We start from the raw sequence: 21,835 nt of genomic DNA, 5'->3' as shown, positions 1-21,835 counted from the left end.
GAAAAAATCCCCATCGTATATCGCTAAAGTTCGGCTGCCAAAACAAAGGTATATACTTCGGCACAGTATGTTATTCCGTAACAATTGGAAATAATGTTACGGGGGAGTAATTACGTCATGCTGGGCTCTCCTTTGAAATTATACGTAAGAAAACCCACCCCCATGACAGGCCGACCCATAGGTCACCATTGTCAAACTTTTGCAAAGTTCCCATTTTGTTTCTATTTCCGTCTTTACCGGTCAGAAAGACTTCATGGGCTCATGAAAACTGAAAATACTTTGCAGTCCTGTCGCTGCAGGTCTAGAACTGAAGAGGAAGCCGAAAGAAGTAGTGCTAATCCACAAGCGAGTAATTTTAAGTTATGTATTGGTTAAATTAAAAGACAAGAACATAAAAACAACACGAAGCAATTTATACAGTAACTAGTCCTTTCTAGTGGTACAAATGAAATTACATGTTACAAAGATGTTGCACAATCGAAAACCTAACACTGACCAGACTGATCCTCGCTATAATCAGGATTAGCATTTCTTCGGATTAAATCATGCGTCCTCTTTTGCTAACTCACAACCAAACAGTCACCGACCTCATGGCACGCCACAGATCAGTATGTCACCTCATCCAAGATTTCTTATTTACATTCTCACGCTTCGTCCGAGACCTCGGGTTACGCTGCAGGTCATTCTGTCACAACAACCTACATTTCAAAATATATTGTGTTTCCCACTCTTTTTCTGTTTGCGCACATGTGATGTTACACGCCACATCAAAATTATGTTACGACACGAGGCCGAAATCGGGTATCCGTAGGTTCAGTTGAGTCCTCCAATCCTGTTAAGTGTTTTACTAGACAGGACTCATAGTGAACTTAAAAATACGTTCGTTGTGAGAAAAGGAAATTCGCGCGTGAGCTTAATCCAATTATCGACATCAGTTTTGACGAATGCCATTCCACCGACTCTACACACAAACACACAGCGGCAACACACACAAGTAGCTTGGAGGAATACAGACGACGAACAAGACTTTCTGGAGGAATACAGACGACGAACAAGACTTTCCTCCCATTTGGTTAAGATTCACTCAATCACGGTCGCCAGTGCCGAATCTACAATGATCAAACGCTCACAACTTGAGGACCAAATAATGGCACCTACATTTAAACACTGGACTTGTACGGGCATTTGTGTTACGTGGCTACACGCGTAACTACTTGCTTGACAAGCACTCAAGCATCAGTTTGGTTACGGAAAATGTCGAGCTCAGAACGACAATGCGCTGGATTTGGCTGCCTTTTGCTTGTGTTTCGAAAAGCAGGAGGAAAAGTGATATGTGGAGTAAAAAGTGGTTAAAGAAACGAAAATATTAAGCCCATTATTCGCGATAGACGAGCAATATAATTGTCTCACAGAATTGCTATTTTTCTTTTCTTTTTCCTCCACGCAATATTGTATTCTTTGACCAGTCCTACTTTACAGTACAACCTTTGTACAGAATGCAATTCAATATGACCAAATAAAAATCAAACGAAATTAGCGCTTTCACAAGCCTGCATATACTTGGTACACACGCTTGAACACTTGTATCAGCATGCATAATCGAAATTCGAATACGCATCAAGCTCCTTGTGCAGTCCTAATTCTTAGGCAAATTCATTCTACGCCCGCTTGCCCATGCATGCTTGTCAAGCATGCAGTTACGTGTGAATGCCACCTTTACACAAAATAAGAAGCACGAGAGAATCTATTTTTAAAGCAACGAGTATATATGTATTCTGCTTCTCAGAAAATTGTCGTACGCACCCATAAGCCCGTCTGACCAAGGTTTTCGGGAGGTTTTCCTGGATTCGGAGAAATGGTGGAGGTGTATATCCTCTCAACTGTCGCTACTCTTGCACCAACCTGGAGCAACCTTCTCAAGATGTGCCAAATGGGTAACGTTTTCGCTCGTAAATATTTGTATAATTAGCACCGACATGAAGACTAAGCCTGAAGAGTGCCGCATTTCTGTATTTCATGAACAAAGTGTTCTCCCACGCTGAAAACTAGACAGACTGGCGACTTCAGACATATTTCACGGGACTGAACATTCAAGTTTTACAGTTGACTGTGGCGTTATATAACCTATCAACACAAAAGGCGGAAGACTGTTGTTTGAACATCCCGTCGACGACGAGGTCATTATTGACGGAGTACAAGCCTGCAATGGAAAAGTATGCGGAACGAAATCGGCCTTGACATGTACAGGGGAATCAAGCCGATATTTGCCTTAAACGGCTTAGGCCTTAGGAGTACACGGAAATTCTGAATCAGCATGACTGAGTCGGTATTTGAACCACCGTCCTCCGAACACGAAACCACGTTTTTATCATTGCGTCACCAAGCTGGGTTCCACAGTCAGCTGGAACGAGTCCCGTTTCAGTGGCGTTGTTTGATCTTCCGAATACTGCGATTTTTCTTAGCCTTGTTTTAATTAAGTTTTCTGTCAAGTATATTGTGCATCTGACGACACAGCTGTACGTAAATGGCTCACCGCAGAGAAAACGAAATCTTGACAGGAAACGGGTAAGACATTTTCCTGGCATGTTGACATTGCAGTGAATGTCTTTATGTAACTGAGGAACTGATGAAGCTGCGATTTCGAAGTGTACAACTTAGGTGAAACGAAAACTTCACCGAAAAGACATTAGTATTGCTGAGGTTTCTCATTCAGTTCAATGTCTCGGGTCTGTCATAAATAGCCACTATGGCTATCATGGAGGGAGGGGAAAGGAGAGGGGAAAGGGAGGACGGGATGGCGGACACACACACACACACACACACACACACACACACACACACACACACACACACACACACAGAGAGAGAGAGAGAGAGAGAGAGAGAGAGAGGCCGGGGGTGGGAGAGGGATGTACACTTTCTGTTCCGCAGTTCCACTATGAAATTTTCAATGATGCCACAGTTTACAATAAAGGACTATCATCAATTTCAGGTAGTACGCTGGAGGCTATGTAATTTTTTAACTCTTCTATTAATTGAGGTATTGACTGAAGTATTTTTCATTAATGGAATGGTATGCTTTTCATTTACCGTCATTTGAAAGCTTTTGATTGGTTGGTTTAAAAGAGGGGTGAAGGGACCAAACTGCTAGGTCATCGGCCTCTTGTTCCGAATAAAACAATACCACAAGTGTGAGAATAAAACAAGTGAGACGGAGACTGACGACAACACAACGGAGAGAAAGGAAAAAAACACAAGATCGACAGAAGGCCAACAAACACTTAAATGGACAAAACGGGAGAAGAAAACCACAGAAACGCAAGAATCAGGTAGAAGAAATAGTTGTTGTTGTTGTGGTCTTCAGTCCTGAGACTGATTTGATGCAACTCTCAATGCTACTCTATCCTGTGCAAGGTTCATCATCTCCCAGTACCTACTGCAGCCTACATCCTTCTGAATCTGCTTAGTGTATTCATCTCTTGGTCTTCCTCTACGATTTTTACCCTCCACGACAAAACAAATTACCATGGCTGGCTGACCATGAGAATAAAAATGAGAACCCAGCCACTCTGCAACACATTAAAACCTCCACCCTAAAAGCAGTAGGGTGGAGGACACAGAGGGACAAAAGACATGCGCTAAAACTCAATCAAATGATAAAACCCACCATCACGAATAAAACGTAAAATTAAATCAGCCGATGAGGCGTTGTCAGATAAAATTAGAAGAAACGAGTCCGGTAACCGAAGTGCACGAGAATAGGGGCCACTGTCAACCGGGCGCCGAATCGACACTGAGTTGGGTCTTAAGGCGCAGGAGGTAGCCGTGGGTCGCCCAAGAGCGGCCAATACGGAGCCGGCAGAGAACAACGAGTCCCCGCGAGAGGCCCGCAGGGAGGACTGCCACACATTCGTAGTCTCCTTAATGGCACGTAGTTTGTTATGTGTACTGAGACTATGCCATTTCGTCTCCCAAAGCCAAAAACCCTGAGGCGTAAAAAGGAACGCTGGTCAGTCATTGGAATGCCTATCTCCAGAAGCTGTTTCCGCGTAGCCTGTATGGCCAGCCTGTCAGGAAGTTCGTTGCCTGGGGTTCCGACGTGTCCTGGGGTCCACACAAACACTACTGAACGACCGGACCGTTCCAGAACATAGATAGACTCCTGGATGGTCGCTACCAAAGGATGACCGTGTAACACTGGTCGATAGTTTGTAGGCTGCTTAAGGAGTCAGTACACAGAAGAAACGACTTCCCAGGGCATGAACAGATGTGCTCAAGAGCACAAGATATAGCCATCAGCTCTGCAGTGAAAACACTGCAGCCTTCGGGCAAGGACTGCTGTTTAATATGTCCTCCATGGATATACGCGAAGCCGACTTGACCATGAGCCATCGAGCCGTCGGTGTAAACCACTTCATGGCCTCGATACACGTCAAGAATCGAGAGGAAGTGAGTGGAGTGCTGCAGGGTGAACTGAGTCCTTTGGGCCATGTGAAAGGTCCAGACGAAGCCGCGACCTAAGTGTACACCATGGAGGTGTACGTAAATGGACCTCGAGTTAGGTGGCAAAGGCAAGCACTCCAGTTCAGATAGAAGGGATCGGACGCGAACTGCAATTGTAAGCCCTGACCTGGGCCGCCGATGAATCGCCGTGGGTGGGAAAAAAGATGGTAATTCGGATGCGCAGAAGAACTACAAAAGTGTGCAACGTAACTGGCGAGCAGTTGTGCACGCCTGACCTGCAATGGCGGGACTCCAGCCTCCACCAAGACGCAGGTCACTGGACTCTTCCTGCAAGCTCCCGCCGCTAATGTAACGCCACAGTGGTGCATTGGGTCGAGTAAACGCAATGCTGAGGGCGCCGCCGAACCACAAACCAGACTCCCATGGTCAAGACGGGATTAAACAAGGGTTCTGTAAAGCTGCAGCAGAGTAGAGCGATCTGCACCCCAGTTGGTGTTGCTCAGGTAGCAGAGGGCATTGAGGTGCTGCCAGCACTTCCGCTTAAGCTGACGAAGGTGAGGAAGCCAAGTCAACCGGGCGTCGAATACCAGTCCTAAAAATCGATGTCTCCACTACAGTCAGTGGATCGTCATTAAGATAAAGTTCTGGTTCTGGATGAACGGTAAGACGCCGACAGAAATGCATAACATACGACTTTGCGGCCGAAAATTGGAAACCATGGGCTCTAGTCCATGACTGCGCCTTGTGGATGGCTCCCTGTAGGAAACGCTCAGCAACACCAGTACTGGTGGAGCAGTAAGAAATGCAGTAGTCGTCTGCATACAGAGAAGGTGAGACGGACAGCCCTACAGCTACTGCTAGACCATTCATGGCCACTAAAAATAGAGAAACTCAATACAGAGCTCTCCAGGAACCCATTCTCCTGGATACGGGGGGAACTATGGGAGGCACCAACTTAAGACATGGAAAGTACGAAGTGACAGGAAATTCTGGATAAAAATCGGGAGCGGGCCTCAGAGACCCCACATGTATAATGTGGCAAGGACATGATGCCGTCAGGTGGTGTCACACGCTTTTGATAAATCAAAAAAGACGGCAACAAGGTGTTGGCGTCTGGAAAAGGCTGTTCGGATGGCAGACTCGAGGGACACAAGATTATCAGTGGTAGAGCTACCAAGGCGGAAACCGCCCTGGCACAGGTCCAGTAGGCCACGTGACTGCAGGACCCAACACAATCGCCGACACACACCATAAATTCCAGCAGCTTACAAAGAACATTGGTGAGGCTGATGGGCCGATAACTATCCACATCAAGCGGGTTTGAACACTGGTTTGATGGTGCTATCCCGCCAGTGTGATGGAAAGACGCCATCGCACCAGATCTGGTTGAAGATCATGAGGAGATGCCGCTTGTAGTCAGACGAGAGATGTTCAATCATCTCACTGTAGATCCGAGCTGGCCCAGGAGCTGTGTCGGGGCAATGCACAAGGGCACTGAGAAGCTCTCACTCTGTAAATGGGGCGTTATAGTGTTCACTGGCGTGTAGTGAACTAGAGGACTTTCCCTTCCATCTGCCGTTGGAGAGCGCGAAAGGCTGGGGTGGGGGTTGGGGGGGGGGGGGGGGGGGTAATGCTCTGACGCAGAGGCGCTCGGCAATCGCATTTGCGTCGATAGATAACATGCCATTTATGTTAACACCGGGAACAAATGGCACTGAGCACTATGGGACTCAACTGCTGTGGTCATTAGTCCCCTAGAACTTAGAACTACTTAAACCTAACTAACCTAATGACATCACAAACATCCATGCCCGAGGCAGGATTCGAACCTGCGACCGTAGCAGTCGCACGGTTCCGGACTGCGCGCCTAGAACCGCGAGACCACCGCGGCCGGCTTAACAACGGGAACACCTGTTGGGGCCTGGTACCAAAAAGAACTCGTTTGATCTTTGCCCAGACCTGGGAAGGTGACGTTTGGCACCTGATGGTCGAGACATATCTCTCCAACACTCTTGTTTCCATGTTTTGATAAGCCGGCGAATGCGGGCACGGACCCATTTAAAGGCTATGAAGTGCTCCAGGGAAGGGTGCCACTTATGCCGCTGCAGAATTCGCAAACGCTCCTTAATTGCCTCAGCGACTTCCGGCGACCACCAAGGGACTGTCTTTCGCAGGGGACACCCTAAAGAACGAGAGATCGCGTTTTCCGCCCCAGAAACTATGGTTGTAGTTACCTGCTCAACTACCACATCGATGTTACCATGTGGGGGAGATTCAACAATGACAGCAGAGGTGAAAGCGTCCCAGTCTACCTTGTTTAAAGCCCATCTGGGCAGGCGTCCGTGGGCCTGACGCCGGGGCAGTGACAGGAAGATGGGGAAGTGGTCACTAACACACAGGTCATCATATGCTCTCCAGTGGATAGATGGGAGATGACCAGGACTGCAAACCGAGAGATCAATGGCCGAATATGCGCCACATGCCACACTGAAATGTGTGGGAGCACCTGTATCTAAGAGGCAGAGGTTGAGTTGTGGCAGTAAATTTTCGACATCTCTGCCACGGCCAGTAAGCACGGTGCCACCACACTAGGTGTTATGAGCGTTAAAATCTCCCAAAAGTAGGAAAGGTTTAGAGGGTTAATCAATCAGTGCAGCCAATGCGTTCAGGGGTACTGCACCATCTGGAGGAAGTTATATGTTGCAGACAGTTATTTCCTGCGTCATCCTTATCCTGACAGCCACAGCTTCAAGAGGTGTTTGAAGGTGCACAGGTTCACTACATACAGAGTTCAGGATATAAACGCCAACTCCACCCTACACTCTATTATATTCGCTACGGTTCTTGTAATATCCACTATAGCCGCGAAGGACATGGGTCTGCATTGCCAGGAACCAGCTTTCCTGAAGGGCAATGCAGAAAGCAGGTATAAAACTTAACAGTTGCTGTAGCTCAGCCAGGTGGTGGAAAAAACCGCCACAATTCCACTGGAGGATGACGTTATCGTGAGACTGGGAAGGCATGAAACACTCAATGATGCAGTCTACATCTCAGGGTCACCTGCTGCCACCGACTTATTTCCTGAACAGTCTATATCCAGTGTGTCTGAGGGTCTGGCGAGATTTAGGTCCTCAGCAGGCGCCAGAATCTTCACCTCATCCTCAGACGCAAAGTTTGTAGGCAGTGGCTGTGTGGGTGCCACTAAAATTCCCTTGGTCTTGGGAGTCTTCTTTCTGGATTTCTCTCGCTAATCCTTGGGTTTCTCTGGCTGGGAGGGCTTCACTTATTCAGTCTCTCTGGGACTGAGGATGATCATGAAGTCCTACCACCAGCTGCTTTGGGGCACTTCAGCCACTGGTGGCTATCATCTTTCCCACTAGCAGAAATCTAGGAAGGGAGAGACCCAAGGGATCCCTTCATAACAAGAGGAACCGAAGAAGGCTTATGCTTCTCTGGCTGAGAAGCGGGGACTAGTGTCCCCGATGATGGGGGCGGGAGGATAGTGCTCCTGAGGTAGGTGGTATGGGAGCAACTGGGAGGGAAGTGCCCCCACCCCCCCAATCATCAAGGGGGCAGGTGTAGTCTTCTGCCTATGAGAGCCGACTGGAACTCGCGAAACTGATGGGGCTACAAGTGTTCTTGTAGTGGCGGCATGAGAGAAGGTCATAGCCACAGGATGAAGGTGCTAAATTTTCCTTTTGGTCTCAGTGTAGGTCAGTCGATCCGGGGTCTTGTATTCCATGATGTTCCTTTCTCGCTGTAAAATTCTGCAGTCTGGTGAGCAAGGGGAATAATGCTCTCCGCACTTGACACACATGTGAGGTGGGGAACATGGAGTATTGGGATGGGATGGAGTCAACAATCTCATGTGATGCTGGAAGTACAGGGAGGAGACATATGCCCGAACTTCCTGCACTTGAAGCACCACATTGGAGGAGGGATACATAGCTTGACATCACAGCAGTAGACCGTCACCTTGACCTCAGGTAATATGTCAACCTCTAAGGCCAAGACGAAGGCACCTGTGGCAATCTCATTATCCCTCAGAACCTGATGGACTTGCCGGATGAAATGAACACCTCGCCGCTCTAAATTGGCGTGCAGCTCGGTGTCAGACTGCAAAAGAAGGTCCCTGTGGAATATAATACCCTGGACCATATTTAAGCTCTTATGAGGCGTGATGGTAACAGAAACATCCTCCAGATTGTCACAAGTGAGTAATGCCCGTGGCTGGGCAGAGGATGCTGTTTTTATCAAGACTAACCCTGACCGCATTTTGGATAAGCCGTCCACCTCTCCTAACTTGTCCTCTAAATGCTCTACTAAAAATTGAGGTTTCATCTAGACAAAGGAGTTCCCATCAGCTCTCGTACATTCGAGGTACCGGGGCAAATAAGGTTCGCTGCCATCCTTAGGTTGGTGTTCCTCCCATGGGACTTGGAAAGCTTAGAGACTGCTGGCATTTGATCACCAGCAAGTCACGACACGTGGTACACTTCATCGCGCATTATCCGCCCTGATGACAACCACTCCGACCACGGGCCCTCCCCAAGAGTGCCACCTAGCCACAGCAAAGGCCACTTGGCAGGATGGCCATTGCTGGGAGTCTCGATGCCCCAGGGTGACTTCCATCTACTCCATGGCATATGTGGGGAGTTAACGGCTCAGGCATCAGCAGAGTGATCCCTGTGTAGTCAGGGGCCTACAACCAACAGGGTACATAGCAGGCCCACCACAACGGACTGGCTACCGTGCTGGATATCAGGTGCAAAGAATTCCATGGTCATTATCGGTGCAGAAAAAGACACTGCATATTGGGTAGAGGAAACTGTGCCCAGGAAGGTGACCTCGCTCAAGAGACGGAAGATGAGCGGGACTGCAACGCCACGACGAGAAAGTGGGCTGAAGATCTCAATGCACGATGGACACGATGCACCATGGAGGCGCCCTTCCTCATCCGACTGTCTTGCCCCTCATTTTCATGTAAGAACTCCAACGACATTCTGTCTTTTCCAACAGCTTTCTTTTGTCATTAGAGAACACTGTTCCATAAAACAAATAATACTTCTTTTCGAATCTCCGTCGAAGCTAGAGTAACAAGTATGGACTTTTTAACAAAATTGCATGCTCTTCTGCATATTATCATAAACTGAAGTCAACGATGAGTTTTGATTCAACAGTTTTTACCCGCTTTCTACACACACACACACACACACACACACACACACACACACACAGAGAGAGAGAGAGAGAGAGAGAGAGGATGGGGGGGGGGAGGGGGGTGAATTCATACCAAGATTTGTGTCTTACACACTACCTTATGCTATCAACGTGCGCGCTGGAGTACGAAGTACGCCAAATGCAAAATAAGTTTAATTTTTGCAAGTTTAGAGCTATTAAACTTGGGTCTTGGCAAACAGTTTTTTCTTCATTATTGCTTTGAATACCGCGGTAGGTTGTGCTCTTTTTCGAACACCTGTAGTAGGTCTGAGAGAAGTTTAAAAAGTGAATGTGTCACTTTGTTGTACAAAATACACCGCACACCTGGTCATGCAAGTAAAATTTCTCATTTTCAGCTTTTCTTCTTTCACCAGTATAGCTATTGTTTCGCGTGGAGTTTTGTATACAAGTGTTAATATAAAATTCAAACATTTTTATTGTTCAGGTCACGTGGAAACGTCACAATAGACAAACCTTATAAACTATCCCATACAAATTCCGATGCTATAAGAGTATTCAGACGGGGATGATGACAGCTCTGATGGAGAAAATGAAGCCATTGTCTATAGCGATCATGATTCACAATGTGAGCCGGAATATGATCCTAAAGACTAGTGTAGAGAAGGTAATAAATAGTAGGCTTGCAAATGGGACGTATTTCATTGGAAGAGACAGACTGAGTAAGAAAAAGGAAATCTACAGTCTTAAAGCAAAACAGAACAAAGGAACACCGTGAACTATTTCCTGGACCAAAACCTGTCACCAAAGATATTACAAGTGAATTACTGCTTTCAAAAGTGTAATATCTTAAAATATCACTGAAAATGTTGTGAAATACACAAATATGTATAGTGAATATACAAAAGGAAATTATGTTACACTCGAGAGAAAGAGATTTGGCAAATGTCCAGAACCGAGATAATGGGACATTTACGATTACTTTGCCTGATAGGTGTCAAGAAAGAAAATCACTCCAGTGTCACTGAACTCTGGTACTCTGATTCTTCAGAAATGGAAATAACCTGTTCTGTGCTGAGTTTCGAGAGGTTTCTCTTCCTGCTTAGTGTTTACATTTTCATGACAAGATTCCTAAAGACAACAGAACAGCAAATGAGAAATTAGCACCCATCCATGTAGTTCTGGATGAGCTTGTGGTTAACTGCAAAAAGAGTTACAGTCTCATTGAATTTTACACCACAGGTGACTGACTTCAGGCTTTCTGTGGATCTTGCAGTTTTGTTTAATATGTACCTAACAAGACAGTAAAATATGGCATCAAACTCTGCACATTAGGTGATGCCAATACTAGGGACAGAGGTGTACTGTGGAAAGCAACTTCCAAGACCCTAAGAGGTTTCCAATGTGACTACATATATTGACAGGATATTTGTGACACACATCGATTGAGGATTCCAAAAGAAATGTCCCTATTGGAACAATGCATAGGCACACTGAGAAAAAACAATAATACCTACCTTCCCAAGCAGTATCATCTTATTTCTTTGGGTACTGAAAAGTTATCACATTTGTCTCCTTTGTTGCAAAGAATTACTAAGCAGTGTTCTTGCTTTCTGCCATGCATGATGATAGTGCAACAGATGAAGTTACAGGGTCGCCAGATATTGTAATGGACTATAACGCAACAGAAGGTGGTGTTGATACTATGGACCACACCTATGGGACATATTCTGTCACTCGCATACAAGGAGATGGCCGTTTATGGTGTTCTCTTATGGATATAGAAGGAATAATCTTGCAAGTTCTTCATTTTGACAACCAGGATTAACCCAAAACTCTCGGACAATTATTTCCAAACTATCTGCTTTATCCCTGATGAAACTACACCTCTGATGAAACTACACCTTAAAGAGCAAGTAGATATGCATTGGCTCCCAGCAAATGTTAACATCACATTCCTTCTGTGATCCTGAGGTCCACAGAATAACATGAAAGAATATGAGTGCAGTAAAAGAGCATGGGCAGTACCTGACGTGGACTGGCAAAGAATATAATGATCACAATAACATGTGATCTGTGTCAGCATTTTGTATCCAAGCAACACATTAGAAGTGCTCGGATGTGTGAAAAGAGTCGAAAAATTAGTCTAACACTCAAACCTCCAGATGTCAGACACTCAGATCGGTACCAAACATTGTGTGTCGATAGAGCATCAACCAAAACTCTGATTTAGTTCATACTATGTGTTGTCACCCCACAGAACGGGCATAAACGTCAATTGAAAGTAACACAGAACTACGGAGCACATGAAAAGTGTAACTGTGTTGGTATAGTGTTAGATCGTTGTGCCAAACGTATTGGGTTTCAAACTCCAATTATGACAATTTCTTTTACTGTATCATGTGTGAAAGTGTTATATGGAACCATTACTACTACCGCACATGCAATGCAATTGTTTATTCTACTGTTCCAATTGTTTATGTTTATTCTGGGAAACTACAAATGCACTAGCTACTTCATCACAAACGGTGTGTGTTCTGCCATGTATGTCCAGCGAAACACCACACCTATCTGTACAAATGCACTCTATAGGTTTGTTTCTTTCAACTAACGAAGCGAAAGCAGACTGCCAAAAGAACATTGCTACAAACTTCAAAAAGTCCTTTTAAATGCCAGGAAAATGTCCTCCCATATAACAGTTTCACGGGTACAGTTGAAACAAATTGTCATCAGTGGGGTTTGCATGTGGGACATTTGGTGCGACCACCTCACACACTACCGACTCACCCACCAGTGATCTAAAAACCTGTCACTCAAAGATATGCCTTTCCCGTGCTCTCTAGTTGTGGTGCTACTTTTAATTACCATTTACGCATATTCTACTGTATGACAGCACATAGCACGAACTAAAATTTAGTTTTGGTTGATACTCTATGTACATACAACATTTTGCACCAATCTGAGTGTCTGACATCTGGAAGTTTGGGCGTAAGCCGGGTGAGTAAAGTGTACCGCACTTGATGAAATGACTTATGTGTGTGCATTTTTGTTTATTATAATAAAGTTAGAAATTGTGAATCTTAATAAAAAGAACCATTCAATTTAAATAATGAAACAAAAATGTATTACTTCATGAAGTCAGCAGACTTTATATACTATGGGCTCCTACACACAATTCTATTAGAAGCATATCATCTGTAGCAAAGATTTTCATTTGACAATAATAATAAAATACTAAAAAATGAAGTATTCCTTAAATACGGCTCCAGTGAGGTAATGGATATGTAATGGGTCGGTACAAAGTAACAAAGTATACTTCACACCAGCTAACGTGATAATGCATATGCCCACTCAAGGGTTAAATGTGACCTGTGAAGCACAGTGTTCCATAGTACTCATTTGGTTGCCTGTCGTGAATTTATGCCTCCACATGACCACAGCAAGCCTATGAAAAATCACACAACAGGCTCAAAGCCAACAGAGATGTGAAACGTACTTTCACATTGCAAATAAACAAGTTAATAAGAAGTGGCCAATAAGAACTTTGGCTTGCATGAACACTGGAAAAAGTATTACAGGGGAGTGGCCCAATGAATCAAGATATAGCTGAAAATCTGTTGGATCACCAAGTTTCATTGTGCTAATAGATGGGATCTAACTCAACCCTATACACGGATCAACAAAGGTGGACCTGCCTCTATGGGAACTAAGCAAAGCCCCATTTTGCAACTGCTGTGTTATACAGACCATTACTTATGTAGTCTAGGACCCAGCAGGTTGATGGTATATGTTCTATATGCTCTACTGCATCAACAACACTTTACAGTATCTAGATTGCTTGTGCACTGACACATGAAAAAGTATCAAGGATTTCTGTTTCTTTGCCTTTTTCACATTGTGAATTTATCTGTCTCTCTTAAATTACAAATAGTGTTCTCATTGTTTTGTGCATTATGCATTTGATTAACAATTAAACCACACTGAAAGTTAGGCACTGCCTACAAAAACTGAAGATTAAAGCCCCTGTCCAGTATGCATCCACTAATGAAAGCTACATGATGCCACTAATGAAAGATACATGACACAATGTGTGAGACTTAACTGTGGAGAGAACAATGCTGCAATACTAGTAGGAACTCACAAGTCAGACACAGTGTCATCACATGGTGATTTGCTACAATTTTGTAGTACTAGAGCACAGCAGCAACTGTTTACAAAATTCATCCCAATACAATCATTTATATAACGTGTGTGTTTACACATAATTAAGCAAGTATAGTCAGCCTTAAATGCATTAACATGATTAATTTTTGCTAATTAATTACAACAATCCCCTTAATACGAATCAAAGTACATAAATATTTCAATTCACAGCAGAGCCCCAAATGTAGTAAAGCTTCACCGAGTGATCTCTAGCTTCAGCAGTTACTGTTCCTCATCAACTACCATAAATTCTAGAACCATTCAAGCATAAATTTCTAAAACTTTGGATATATAGCAGTAACTCTCACTTATTAACTTACTATTAAACAGAATAACAGTGCTTGCAAAATGAATATAATGCTACACTGTCTAAGTTACCTGACTCTACAACATTTTTCTTCAGAGTCTACAACTATTATGCCTTGAATACTTATTCATCAGCTGACTTTAATCAATACAAATGAGTGTTTTTCGTTCAGTGTGTCAGTGACTGTTGTCTCTATAGTCTAATGGTTACTAAACTTCGGTTTCATAATAGTAAACTCAGAAAAGCACGGTAAACCGGAAGAAAAAAAAGTACGAATCTGAAGTTTTCACAACAGATGCTTCTTGTATGTGAGAGGGTTAGGAAGAGGAGGATCTGGCAGCAGTCGCATCCTCCAAAGTGTTTAATAAATTATTCTCTACATCAAAGTTGTGTAGGCAAACTATAGGAAAATGTAAAATGAAACAATAAGTGTCATGACAAATGAAGATTTGTGCCAGTCTGGGTCTCATACACAATTTCAATTTTCACTTTTAGCATTTCATGTTATTTCATCTTCATCAATTTCACACCCATCGACTCCATTTATTTAATTCCTGTGTCTGTAATTCAGCTGACACATTAAGAGACAGACAAAGATTACAATCTCTCCATTAACACAAATTTGTTGTTTGTATAAAGAGTATGAGATCGGAATAAGTGGGAAAGCTGGGTTGCATGGCTCTCACACTTTAACAGACATGAAACTTTAAAAATACGGCAATATATATATAGTTATAATAGAGGGAAACATTCCACGTAGGAAAAATATATCTAAAAACAAAGATGATGTGACTTACCAAATGAAAGTGCTGGCAGGTCGACAGACACACAAACAAACACAAACATACACACAGAATTCAAGCTTTCGCAACAAACTGTTGCCTCATCAGGAAAGAGGGAAGGAGAGGGAAAGACGAAAGGATGTGGGTTTTAAGGGAGAGGGTAAGGAGTCATTCCAATCCCGGGAGCGGAAAGACTTACCTTAGGGGGAAAAAAGGACGGGTATACACTCGCGCATACACACACACACACACACACACATATACACACCTGTGTCTGTATATGTGTGGATGGATATGTGTGTGTGTGCGCGCGCGCAAGTGTATACCCATCCTTTTTTCCCCCTAAGGTAAGTCTTTCCGCTCCCGGGATTGGAATGACTCCTTACCCTCTCCCTTAAAACCCACATCCTTTCGTCTTTCCCTCTCCTTCCCTCTTTCCTGATGAGGCAACAGTTTGTTGCGAAAGCTTGAATTCTGTGTGTATGTTTGTGTGTCTGTCGACCTGCCAGCACTTTCATTTGGTAAGTCACATCATCTTTGTTTTTAGCAATAATATATATATATATATATATATATATATATATATATATATATATATATATATATATATATATATATATATATATATATTTTGCTACAGGGCTACGCTAGCAATCACTTTATTTATGAAAATATGCAGTACAGTCTCCCACAAACTTTATATATTCACAACATCCTTTACCTTTAATCCAAATATATACAGATTCATTAACAGAAACCTTACGTCTACTTCTAGTGTACAGGGATAGTGAGGAAGGTGAGGTATATACAGATTTTCCAAAGTCTTTATTAGCCACTTCTCCAATGTGGTAGGTGCGGAAGGCGATGACATCACGATCGACGAAACTCTCCAGGCCACCAACTGCGGGAACACCAGATCCACCTCTTACGATAGCTACTGTTAGCCATCCATTGCCATGCGAAAATGTATCATTCACGTCAATACTAAAATTGAGTCTGCAACCACGAAACATACAGGGTCCTTCGACGAGTTCACTGGCAGAAATGTTCTTCAACTTGTTACTCTTCTTGTCAGCAGCAGAAGTTGTCATTTCAATGTTCTCGATAGTTTTGTAGACAACCTCTGCTGCTGACAAGAAGAGTAACAAGTTGAAGAATATTTCTGCCAGTGAACTCCTCGAAGGACCCTGTATGTTTCGTGGTTGCAGACTCAATTTTAGTATTGACGTGAATGATACATTTTCGCATGGCAATGGATGGCTAACAGTAGCTATCGTAAGAGGTGGATCCGGTGTTCCTGCAGTTGGTGGCCTGGAGAGTTTCGTCGATCGTGATGTCATCGCCTTCCGCACCTATCACATTGGAGAAGTGGCTAATAAAGACTTTGGAAAATCTGTATATACCTCACCTTCCTCACTATCCCTGTACACTAGAAGTAGACGTAAGGTTTCTGTTAATGAATCTGTATATATTTGGATTAAAGGTAAAGGATGTTGTGAATATATAAAGTTTGTGGGAGACTGTACTGTATATTTCTATAAATAAATTGATTGCTAGCGTAGCCCTGTATATATATATATATATATATATATATATATATATACAGGTTACATAAAATCAATAAGTATCTAGGTGGGACAGATATGTACCTATCCACTCAAAACTTCTGATATCCATATATTTTAAAAATTCTAATCAATACCATGTTAAACAGCAGTCTATTTCCTTTCTTCCTTCTCTCCATTGTCTCTCAGTGTAAAAATAATCAATTGCTGAGGGACTGTCCATTCAGGTGGCAGTGCTGTTTATGACTGGCCGTCCTTTACACAATTTTTTTTTTCTACATAGCCACAGAATATCTAATCCCACCACTTAACTCCAATAAATGGTTCGCACTGTTAAGGATCAAACTGTGATAACAACTAAGATGTAATAAATGATTAACCCTCAGTGGTATAATAGAATGCAAAATGTCTGGCAAATAAGACACTGGCATGACAGGAAGGAAAGTAACATCATATTACTCTGGCACTGAAACAAATAGGAAACAATAGTGGAACTAATTTACTTACTTACAAACTTATAATATGGTATTTTTTAATAAACAGAAAATTGCAAAAGGAGATTTATTTACTATGGCTGAATGAGCCTTTTTACCTCAACACTGAGAAGTTCTGAGTGGAAGCCAAACATGGTTGAACTCATTGTTATCTTTTGTCCAACGCTCAAACAGAACTAATGGAACTAATGTGCAACAGGCACACGAAACAGGATTAAAAAAAAGACAAGTGCATTTATGACTTCATGTTCACTTTCAGCTCTAATCAGCCTATTTTATTGTGCTTTTGCAATTTCACGTTTATGATGTCAAAATTTCTCTCTCTTGACTGCCCTTGGATACAGGATCATATTACAATGGGATTGAATCAGAAGGAATAACTGAAATTAAAGAGAGAAAATGTGGTGGTAAACAGTGGAGAAAAAGTGCGACACTTTGTAACAATGCAGAATCTACAGACAGACATGTGGATACACTACATACCACTGAAGGTGATACACTGTCCCTGAAGGGCATACTGTACAGCTAGCTGTAGATGTGTACAACTATTTCAGCAATTTTGCTCTAATCTGAAATTTCAGTGTGCACATAAACACAACTGCCTTCATGACAGGAAGATGCCTACCATCTCTGGTTGCTGCAGAATTAAAATATTCAGTATAAAGTGAAAGAAAGTTCACAACTGAATATCACAAATTCAAAGCATCACCATTCAGTGAACGAATAGGCACAGTCATATATAAGATATTTAAAAAGGGAATGAGCTGTGGCAGCCTTCAGTTGTAGATATAACAATCAAAGAACTATGTGGTGCATATTCAAGGAGCAAAAAGATGTGTGTATCAGCAGTTGCAAACTGTGGCACACAACAAGAGACAGAACTTAGCCCTGTATAAGCACCATTACAAATGGATCAGATGCCTCCACAAAAATAAAAAATCAGAACACGTTTAAAAAATAAAAATATTATAACTGTTATAAAGAAATCTACTTCCAATTTCCCTGTAGGTAACATAGAAAAAGCAACAATAAAATCTCCTCAGCTTACAAGCCGGGCCATTTTGAATAAAACACTTGAGCTTATGAAATTGCCTTCTACATATGCATCACTTGGGTCCTGTCGGTAAGGTTCTTGACACTGCCATTACGTCTATGAAAGCAGAAAACCATGCCAGACCACTGCCATTACAAATATATAAGCAGAAAACCATGCTAGCCCTGGCAGTCCATAATTTTAACAACTGATAACGATGGCGGAGACAGCTATCGAAAGCTTGAGTGTTTTATTCGAAGTTACACAGCTTGTACATTGAGAAGATTTTAAAGGATGATGCTGTGAAACACTTCGACGGTATAGAAAGGGCACATTATATTACGAAAAACTGGATAATTTAGCTGAAAAGGAAAACCATGTTTCCAGAAAGTTGACTGAATAAAATAAAGATGGATATAATCCTCTGTGAACAGCAGACGCTGACAAACTAAAGGAGTAACTGTAGATGATCCTCCCCACAGAATTTTAAATCTAAAGTAACCACATAAATTAAGAAAAATGGGATGATATTACATTGCAATGGAAGAAAATCTGACAAATGAACTGGCATCTAAAATGGTTGAGCACCTTAATTTAAAAAAAAAAAAAATAAAGGGCAAATGAAAGTGTGTATTGCATAAATGTTAATTCTTTATTACAGAAAATTAATGACAACTGAAACAGACAAAGGTAAGTAGGACAAAAAAATCACCAGAGTTAATTATGGTCATTGATAACGGTGCATTAAGGAATATGACAAGCTCCAGAAAAAACTCTTCTCAAAATAAAGACAACCTTCTTAAACTTTATTAACAAACTTTCACTACCATCAGTCTTAGTAGAATAACAGCCAGAAAAAAATTGGAAATTTAAGAGCTTTGTACTCGCAGCACATTAGTTATCATATTCCATGCATAAAGGAACACTGGTTCGTTCCTATGTTTTCAGTGTTTATAGTAGTACTGCTGCACATTAATCTTCCTGTTCTTATCAATTACCTCACATATTTAGTGATTACTTAAGACAGCTCACAGGAAGAGTTAATAACAAAAGGGGGCAGCCACATCATCCTGTCACATGACAATACGTAATCAAAATGTAGTGCTTATACATGTGCCAATACCTATAGTGCCGAATACTGATTTCTTGTCATTCTCCTGAGCTCAACATCTCACTTACGTGGCAATGCTAAATCAGATTTCCAGACCGACCAAAGGATCATCTTTATAGGCATGGAGTCCATTTTCTGGGCAGACCGAAGAGTTTGCATGGAACGTATCAGCAGGAACAGGTCTCTGGGCTTGGAGGCACCTGAACATCCATAGATGTGCAGTTATAGTGTAGATATATGTGAAGCGACAGTGCAAAAATATTTTTTTGTAATTAAGTTGTGCAAAATCAAAGGAACATTGTGCGACCTAACAACTAAATGCAACAGTGCAGTTGTTAAGCCACTGGCCTCACATTTGGGAGGATGAAAGTTGCTCTATCCGGCCATCCTAATTTGTTTCAGGTAAATGGCGGGCTGGTTCCTTCAGCAAGGATACAGTCAACTATGTGTCCTATCCTTGTACAACAATCCTTATGTATTCTATGTGTTCATGTATTTGAACCATTTGCTATCATTATATTGTGATCATAAATCCTATATTACTGTGAGACAACGAAAATTCCTGAATGAATGAATAAGTAAATAAATAAAATATAATGATGGCCATATACATGGTAACCTAGTACACCTAAACGTGTTTAATGATACTGCTCACGATAACACACATCGTCATATAATAAACTTTTTAATGAACTTCAATTCATAGTTACAGTTAATTAAAAAAATGTAAACTGGATAAAGTGGCAGAGTGCAACACAATATGCCACAATCACCCCTGAGCCAAAAATCTTCAGAACAAATTTCCATTCTTAACACAAGCTTTCTGTCAATTAAAATTACAAATACTGAAATGCACTTCTCTATTCATAAAGCGATTGCTGCAGTACGGATACGTCAACGCAACATCAGGAACTGCACTTTGTGAAAAAAACTTACAAAACATTGAACACCTTTGAATTTTTTATGTTAACAACATCGGAGTGTTAAAATTACCTCCGTCAAAATAATGCGAAGAAATCGGCTATACTTCATTAAACGAATATCTCTTGCTGTAATTGAAAAATAAAAATATTAACAGAATTGTCAACAATATTTAACAGCAAGAAAGGCAACTGTCTGCACAATAGGAGGGTGTGTACAGCCCTTCTGCACTACCGTGTATGATTAATGTGGAAAATTACATTCTTTTGGTTTACAGATAATCAAAAATCAACTGGGTTTTCTTCGTGAAATCATGTCAGTTTTTCACTCAGGCGATTCAAATTAACAACAGAATATTTGTACAGTGCTACAAGGGAAATAAAGCGCAGTCCAAAAAGACCTTAATTTTTAAGGCTATTAATGCGGACGTAATGAGGGCGTAATGCGGACGTAATGAGCACTTAGATATATCTCTGTTTCATTTGATAGTACACGGTCAAATAAAATGCATAGGGAATTTATTTTGCTAGCGACAAAGACCATATGAAATATTGCTACAGAAACGCAAACAGCTCGCAAATTACTCTGTTTTACTGAATAAAACATGAACAAGACAAGAAACACTATTTTAAGTGTAAGACAGACTATCTTCTTTTACTTGAAACGTTCCGTCAATATCAGTGATTCATCAGTCCGTCACATGGCACGAATTGCTCTATAATAATGACATACTTACTTCATTCTACGATAAAAGTCGAGCAGATAATGCAATATATCTGACACATCGTTCAGTTGGAGGGAAATCTTGTACCGTATATAACAAATAATATTAAAGCTTGCAGTATACGAACCTTTCGAAGTGACAGTAAAATGCAGGTACCTGTCAAATTCTGCCGGTACGTGCTTCAGTAGCTACGACTGCAGTCAAACAACGTTGCACACGTCACAAATTATGAAATGCATTTCATTTCCCATCTGTCACATGAATGTATACTAGAACATTTTACCCGTGAGCAACACAACAATTTGTCATTGATTGTAGAGTTGATGCTTGTACCAAACAAAATATGCACACTAGCGACATCTATTGACGTTCATACAAAGTACAATGCATTATGAGTATTTGTACGTTTCTTCGCAACAAGCATACCGAGAAAGGCCCATTCTCAAGTCATGCCCATCGTTTCTGTACCTTTTAGAAGAGTTTTAGATCACTTTTACTTACGTCCAATTAAAGTCTGCTTGAGAAACTGAACGATTTTATAATATTACGTACAGATAGCAGTAATGATTTCAGTACAGTAATTTGTCGAGTGAGATTAGAAAATTTTGCTCAAATATTTACCGCGGCCATCATAACTAGTCGGTCAAAAACACTGTGATTGATAATTTCCGATGATAATTGAATGATTACATGTCAAACGTACACAAAAATGTTCAGGATCAGTAGAGATAGAGCTGTTACATAACAAAACACCACTGAATCATTGTTAAATGCTAATAGAAAGTTTATTGTCAACCATTCAGTGTGTTTTCGTAGCCCTGTCTACATGTACACGTAAGGTGTAGTTAATACTACATCTTTACGGGGAAATACACATTCCTATTAAGCAGAGGATAACACAGGACACTAGAACACTTATTAATATATAGGCCCTATGTAGTGGTTACCGTAAAATGGCGTGAATAGGAACACTGGATGAATAGGAACACTTTCTGCGGGAAAAGTTTTAAAACTTATTAGCGCTTTTGTTATTTGAATAAGGTGGTATGTTTT

General features: G+C 41.8%; 1 protein-coding gene across 3 annotated transcripts in view; it reads right to left on the bottom strand.

Annotated features, from left to right (window-relative positions):
* Window positions 1–21,102, bottom strand: part of LOC126252329 (E3 ubiquitin-protein ligase RNF19A-like) — a 419,730-nt gene extending 398,628 nt beyond the window's left edge. The window contains exon 1 of one of the 3 annotated variants that reach the window (XM_049953219.1): window positions 20,910–21,102. The gene's annotated coding sequence lies outside the window, so the exon portion shown is untranslated. The remainder of the gene's footprint in view (window positions 1–20,909) is intronic. The other 2 variants (XM_049953250.1, XM_049953235.1) reach the window with 2 other exon arrangements.
* Window positions 21,103–21,835: the final 733 nt, after the last annotated feature.

Source organism: Schistocerca nitens, chromosome 1 (assembly GCF_023898315.1).
Source record: "Schistocerca nitens isolate TAMUIC-IGC-003100 chromosome 1, iqSchNite1.1, whole genome shotgun sequence".
Taxonomy (NCBI): domain Eukaryota; kingdom Metazoa; phylum Arthropoda; class Insecta; order Orthoptera; family Acrididae; genus Schistocerca; species Schistocerca nitens.
This window is presented reverse-complemented; position numbering and strand designations above follow the sequence as displayed.